This window comes from Marmota flaviventris, chromosome 7 (genome assembly GCF_047511675.1).
Source record: "Marmota flaviventris isolate mMarFla1 chromosome 7, mMarFla1.hap1, whole genome shotgun sequence".
Classification (NCBI taxonomy): Eukaryota; Metazoa; Chordata; class Mammalia; order Rodentia; family Sciuridae; genus Marmota; species Marmota flaviventris.
Genome location: NC_092504.1, coordinates 43,650,513 through 43,657,775, shown reverse-complemented (window position 1 = coordinate 43,657,775; position 7,263 = coordinate 43,650,513). Strand labels below are relative to the sequence as shown.

The following is a 7,263-nucleotide window of genomic DNA, read 5'->3' as shown; positions in this document are numbered from 1 at the left end:
TTCATCACTAAAGAAGTGCAAATAAAAGGAAGATGTCATTTTTCACCCATCCTAGCAGCTTAGAGTTGTACTGTTTAATTCTTTTTTTTAACCATATTATGTTTCTCTTTCAATAAAATAATAACCATTTAAGCAAATCTACAGGTTAAGAAGTAATAACATATAAAAGCTGACTTTTGAAACCTGATGCCCAGTTTCAGTCCAAGATAAATTTTTTAGTTTATTCAAGGTTTTCCAAAATCTTTTTTTTTAATTCCAATCTTTGAGAACCTTTGCTAAATGAATTGAGGTCAAATCACGAGGATGGTGCCCTGCAGGTTTTAGGAGAGGCAGAGCTTCCTAATCCCCTCCAGTTCTCTTCCTATCCTCCCCTCAAGAAGAAAACTCTGCATGAAGTGTACAAGTCAGGGATTCTACTTGGGTCAAGGTTACTATATGCATTAAAATAACCTTCATCTGTGGATGGGCTGACTGAAACGCTCTCTGCATTTTTCTGCTTTTTCCATGCTGCAGAATTGAAAGGTGTTAGGATCATTCCTAGTTCATGCCCTGTCTGTCTGTCTATTATTTCTATGATGAAAAATAATAAGTGGGCACAGGGCCTGCCTCTCCCAATGCAGTCCAAGGCAAGTCCAGCCAACCGGCTTCTCTTCTCCCTTTAGTTGTGGAAAGAACAGAGCCTGGTCTTTCCTGCTCTGGTTTTTCACAGGCACACAGGGCTCACTTCCCACAGCTCTCTGGGCCAGCTCAGGACCAGGCAGTGGAAGCAAGCATTCTCTCTCTTGCTGCTTTTCTGCTGCTTTCTCAATATGCCTCCTGCTCCATGTGTCAGGTTGCTTGTTGGACAGAAGTTTCTTAGTTCTTATTAGATTGATAAAGAAAGAGCCTGATCTATGTGGTTGAGTTCCATTCATAATTTCTTCTTATTGAGTTCCCAGCTCAAGCCCAGCCAGCAATGAATAGTCTACTTAATTTTGCTTAACTATTGTCCTTGGTGCATACGAATGTGTTGGGTGTGCTTCACTGTTGAATGTGTATCATGTCACGACATGGGAAAGTAAAAAATATCATGAGTCAAATCACCCTAAATCAAGGACCATCTGTATTCTCCATTGGGAGCTTTCCAGGAAGTCCAGCGCAGGATTCCAGTTTTCCTAGATCCTGACCATAATACCATTTGCATGCCATTTAACAAAATTATTTCTTACTTTGAAAGTTTGGGTGCTGTAGTGATTTAGCATTCTTTAAAAAAAAACACACACACATCAGGCATTTTTGTATGATAAAAGATTAGTGAGTCAGGAAAAAAAAATTCATTGATGTGTCTTCCCATGACAAAGCAAAGAATGTCGTAGAAATGATCAGCAGATAGGAGTGTGAGTGCTAGGCTTTGTGGTCCAGAATTTAGTGCTGGAATTGTCCAGAGACCAGTAGATGCCAGAAGGGACTGTGAGGCTTCACAACAAGGTACGACTTGAACTGAACACCCATATCACCACAAGAAGCACAAAAGCACTTGCTTCTTCAGGTCATGTTGCTTGTCTGTGGCAATGTCGTGTGCCTTTTATCATCCGTCAGACCTGTCAGTATAAGAGCATCCATGTGTTAATAATACCTGATCTGATCTGAATGGATATATCAAACACAGCTGTGCCTGCCATTGGTGATACTGCTGTGGGCTGGTACCCTACAAATGAGGAATTGTGATCAACTCTATTTTGTGAGATTCCTATCAAAAAAAGAAATATATATATTCTTGTTACCATTATGATATTATAATTAAGTTAATTATATTTATATAATTATGGTATATACTATATACTATCAAGTGTATGTGTGTGTGTGTGTGTGTGTGTTTTGTAGTACCAGGGATTGGACCTAGTGGTGATTTACCACTAAGATATATCCCCAGCCTTTTATTTTTTATTTTAAGACAGCATTTTGCTAAGTTGTTGAGGCTTCCCTCAAACTTGTGATCCTCTTGACTTGGTCCCCCAAGTTGCTGGGATTATAAGCATGTACCACCATTCCCAGCTCAAGTATATTTTTGATAATAGCAAACTTCTATTTTAACTAGGTCTCAGTGAGACCTGATTCTTCCATTGACAAACAACTGATGACTGGAAGAATTTTCTGAAGACTAGTTTTAGCTCCATACATTGCAAACCTGATTTCTCTTACTCCCACGTATTTCTGGTGCTGGGTATTATGAAACTTATTCATATGACAATTTGGCCTTTGGTCCTGCACTTTCATGCTATGAAACCAGAAGAGTTGGCACTGTCGGGTTAGGAGAATCTTGGAAGCTATTCCTATACCAGGAGACCTAGCAATAACCTAAGTAAACATGGAAGTGACCACAAAAATCTGTACCACTCCATCCAAACTTAGCGTACCCCCAACTCAACTTCTTAGCCAGACACCAAAAATGTCTACCACCAACTCATTATGACTAATTTATGGGTAAGAAAGTCAGAGAGGAAAGAGGGTGATCTTCATCAACTACTATGAAAGATACCTTTATTTTCTGAATTTCATAAGATTGTGTGTGTAAGACATATTGTGAGGGCTGTTGGAAGGGCCCAGGATGGGGCATGTACCAGTGCAGCATCCTCCTTCCCCTGGCTTTAGGTTGTGTCTGGGGTTAAACTCTAATCAGTGCCTAGGGAAGCTTTCAGTGAGATAAGAAGGACTCTTAAAAAAAAATGTGATAGCAAAGGAAATGGAGAGGGGGAGCTGGCCACTTTACTTATCTTCAGTCTGTAGGTGAGAATCAAAGCAGAGCGACCTTGGTTATAAAGTAAAGGAATGTGCTCATAAACATCTGAAGAAATCACCTGCTCAGTGGGCATGGAACCTATCCTATATGTTTCCCCTGCTTGTAGGCATGGTGTGGCCCTCCATTATATATCCTGGCCTGCTGCTGCCAAGAAACATGTGAGTCATAAAATGTCTAAAACTTCTCCATTGAGTCCTCCAAATTCTTTCTTTGAGATCAGTATGCTTGGGGCCTCTGCAGGCCTGGGGTGGAAGAGTTCTGAGTGACCCAAGCAGGCCCATCTAAAAACCAATGCAATAGCCTCAAAACAGCCATCATTTTGGAGTCCTTGACTGTTTTCAGAACTATGGTATTCATGATCGCATTTGATTCTCAGGGCCCATAGGTGGCCAAAGCAGATATCAATGTTTGAGGAAGTAAAATATTTTGTACCAGGCCAAGGAAATTTCTTGGATTCAGAAAGGAGTGGCTCACAATTCATGCTGCTTCTACTATGCCACACTGGGAAAGAACCAAGCAAGAAAACTTCACATCACATGTGTTAACTGCTCAATAACTATTCATGGAACAAATGGAAGGAACCAGGAACCCTCTTGAGTGATCAAGAATAAACAATCCTTCAGTTAGAAAGAAAAAGGGCCAGTCGGGCATGGAGGGGCATGCCTGTAAATCCAGTGGCTCAGGAGGCTGAGACAGAAGGATCGAGAGTTCAAAGCCAGCCTCAGCAAAAGCAAGGTGCTAAGCAACTCCGTGAGACCCTGTTTCTAAATAAAATACAAAATAGGGATGGAGATGTGGCTCAGTTCAGTGGTTGAGTGCCCCTGAGTTCAATTCCTGGTAGAAAGGAAGGAAGGAAGGAAGGAAGGAAGGAAGGAAGGAAGGAAGGAAGGAAGGAAGGAAGGAAGGAAGGAAGGAAGAAAAGGGGCCATATCCCACCCTGCTTTCCCCACATCTCTTCCAGATGTCATCTTTTCCCAGTGGCCTGATCCAGTGCTAAAGACAGCAGAACCCAGGTGATTTCCTCCATAAAAAAACTCTGGGTCCTTGTGCTCTCATGAAACTGTTTCTATTTTTCTAGGTAACAGTTGGGGAATGAGCTGGGTTCTCCTCTGTCGGTGGGGGTGGAGTCATGGGAGTGGATGGATGAGCCTTTCGTGGGGGTGGTTGTGGTGGTGGTGGTGGTTAATTGTGGCTTTGGTAAATGAGGAAAGCTTGCCTAGGTGGATTTCTGACCAGTGTCCATTCACAGATTGAAGGCCAATTATTTAACCTCAGTTGTTTGAGGGGAGGAGGCAGGACAGGAAGTCTGGATTCTGATTTAAAGATCCCCTGGCCTGATCTTTATTCCAGATGCAGTAGGGTGGGTGGAATGCTCTCAAATTTCCCTTCTGCTTTGTCAGGCCCCAGACAGGGGCAGGCTCTGAATGCTGAGTTCCAACACGCAGAAACAGATGAGATGAAAACTCATGAAATCTTGCAAAAGGTCTGTGGGATTTCTTTTTTCTTTTTCTTTAATATTTTAATTTAATTTAATTTTTTAGTTTTTTTTTTAATCGGACACAATATTTTTATTTTACATTTATGTGGTGCTGAGGATTGAACTCAGTGCCTCAAGCGTGCTAGGTGAGCACTCGACCATTGAGCTACAACCCCAACCCCCCCGTCTGTGGAATTTCTGAGCCCATTTTCTACCCCATAGCAGGAGAGGACAGAAGGACTTATTTAAAACTGGGGCCCAGTAATTTGGCAAATTGAAATGGTCAGAGGATTGAGCAGGGAGGTCTCAGTCAAGGAGGTGAAGTTGGTTCAAAATAATTTCCATGAATGTGAAACCCTCAGTAAATAAAAGCCAAACTCCTTGTGATAGCCCACCAGGCCCCTTATGTCCTGGCTTCTTATATTTCTATCACTTCCTGTGCTGCAGCCACACTGGTGGCCCATGTAGTCCCCATGTGGTCCCCACGTATGTGTCTCTCTTTCTGTCTTATTATAGCCTTTGCATATGTCATTCTCCTGATCCTTCGCATATTTGCCTTCTTATGAGCTTTCAACTATTAGCTTAGGTTTCCTTTCTTGGCCTGGCTTCTCTTACACCTTATCTAAAGTAGCAGCCCACCTTCTCCCTGCCATCGTTACCTGCCGCCATCTCACTGTTTCATCCACAGGTCCTGCTTATAATGTTCTTGTCTGTTTAGTTGTTTCCTTACTTATTATTTGCTTCTGAACTCACTAGATTATGAACAGCTCGTTACCCTCGGTCACTAGTCCAGATCCTTGCACAGTGTCTACCCTATGGCAGGTGCTCAATAAATATTGAAAAAAATTAAAGTTTCCTCGCAGGGCACCCCATCAAACTGTGGAGTGTTCATCTCAGCCGGCACAGTGGGTTTCAAATTCTCAACAATTTTCAAATTCTCCTTGCTTTCCTACTCAGGTTAAGCCTTCTGTGCATCAGGATGAGAAGACCAAATGAAGAAAAGCTTAGTGTGGTCTCTCTGAGGTCTCTCCTCTAGCACACAGAGCATATGAAGGGTGCAGATATTTTTGCAGCTGGTGAAACAACCAAGGGTGTGCCCTGTCTTGGGTCAGACAGGACATGCCTTCCAAGCTTGCCAGGGCATGCTTCTCCAATAATGGAGGCACTGTTCAAGCTGGATGGGCTGAGGCTTGGGTGGACCACAGCCAAGAGCACCCATGGGAGACTACCAGCAAGTGCAGATGAGATGCACGTGGAAAAACAACACTCTCCTATAAGAGCCAACCTAGTGCTAGCAATTCTACTTTGAATGAAATTCCAACAGTAAGAGCTAAGAGAGCTGGAAAAAAACCAGAAAAATTCCCAGACGCACAGACATTTTCCACTGGAGTCCATTTCACCTGTGTCTGTTTTTCAGGGCCTGACCTTGGGGACTTTGCCTGCTTTGACCATCAAGAGCATTCTGTTCAGGGAGAAAAGAAGGCGGGGAGTGAAATGGAGATAGCAGAGTCACAAACAAGGAGGGCCGCTGTGGAACTGCTCCTGGATGCTAGAGGCTCAGCCTCTGGGCCCCTCACCCCAGGAAGGAGGGACTATCTTTTAATGAGAAAAGTCACAGCCTGATGGCTAGGAGTCCTCAGATCTTGTCCCAACTGTGCTCCTCACTTCACCAAGTGATCTTCGACAGCCCAGTTTGCCTTGAATCTCAGATTTCTCTTCCGTACAGTATGAAATTTAGATGTGTCTTAATGTGGTAAATGTTTATAATTTGCCATTCTAGCCATTTTAAGTACACAGTTTGGTGGCAGTTTATTCAAACTTGTGTGACCATCACCATCATCCACATCTAGAACTTCGATCATCTTTCCAAGTTGAAATCCCATTTCATTAAATACTAACTCCTAGTTCCTCCCTCCTGCCAGGGACCACCATTCCATTTTCTGTCTCTATGAACTGACTTGTCTAGGAAGCTCATATAAGTGGACTCTACAACATCGTCCTTTTGTGACTGGCTTATTTCACGTAGCATAATAGATCCATCCATATTGTAGCATATGCCAGAATTTCCTTCTCCTCCTCCTCCTCCTCCTCCTTCTTCTTCTTTTCTTTCCAGTACTGGGGATTGAATCCAGGGTCTTGCCTATGTTGGGCAAGTGCTCTACCACTGAGTTACATTCCCAGCCTCTTTTATTTGATTTTGCTGAGGCTGGCCTTGAATTTGCCATCCTCCTTCCTCAGCTTCCAAGTATCTGGGTTTATTGGCATGCACCACCACACACAGCCAGAATTCCTTCTTTTGAAAACTGAGCAAAATTCCACTGCGCATATATATATATAGACACACACACGTACACCCTTGTATTGTTTGTCAGTTTTTCTGTTGCTGGACACCTAGGTTACTTCCGCCTTTTGGCTATTATGAGTAATGCTGCTATGAATGTCCATGTGCAAGTTAGTTTTTGTCCCTGCCGTTAATATTCCTGTAAGTAAAATTTCTGGGTCACATGGTGATTCTATGTTTAATTGGTTAAAGAGTTGCCTTACCATTTCTCCCTGGTAGTTATATCACTTCACGTTCTACCAGCCGTGCACAAGGATTCCAGTGAGAATCTGAACTTCTGTTAGTTAGGGAATCCATTCTTCTGAGGATAGCTTCCAGGATGCTGTAGATGCAAAAGACATTCGAGTGGAGAGCTCCAGGGACAGAGGGCAAGGAGCCCAAAGTGCCCAACAAGCAACTCCGTGACACAGCATGAAACCTAGATAAGATATTCTCCAAGTCTCCTTCACGTATTAAGCATCTACTGTTCTACATTCACATGCCATGCTGAATACCAACAGGTTCAAGGCATATTTTATTTACTTTTGAATTCCACAGAGGATTTGAAGAGGCTTGCAAAACCTTACACAACAGATAAAGGATAAAGCACAGTCAAGAGTGTCTTAGCAGAGGAAGGTGGGAGGGATACCTTTAAGATGTATGAGTAGATACTGCCTCCGCCCACAG

The 7,263-nt window shown here is 42.9% G+C and overlaps 1 long non-coding RNA gene across 1 annotated transcript in view; it reads right to left on the bottom strand.

Moving 5' to 3' along the window:
- Positions 1 to 207: 207 nt before the first annotated feature.
- LOC114094892 (uncharacterized) overlaps positions 208 to 7,263 on the bottom strand; it is a 78,756-nt gene continuing 71,700 nt past the window's right edge. The window contains exons 2-3 of the long non-coding RNA XR_003583157.3: positions 6,801 to 6,919; positions 208 to 1,580 (exon numbers count right to left, since the gene is read on the bottom strand). This is a non-coding gene — a long non-coding RNA (uncharacterized lncRNA). The remainder of the gene's footprint in view (positions 1,581 to 6,800; positions 6,920 to 7,263) is intronic.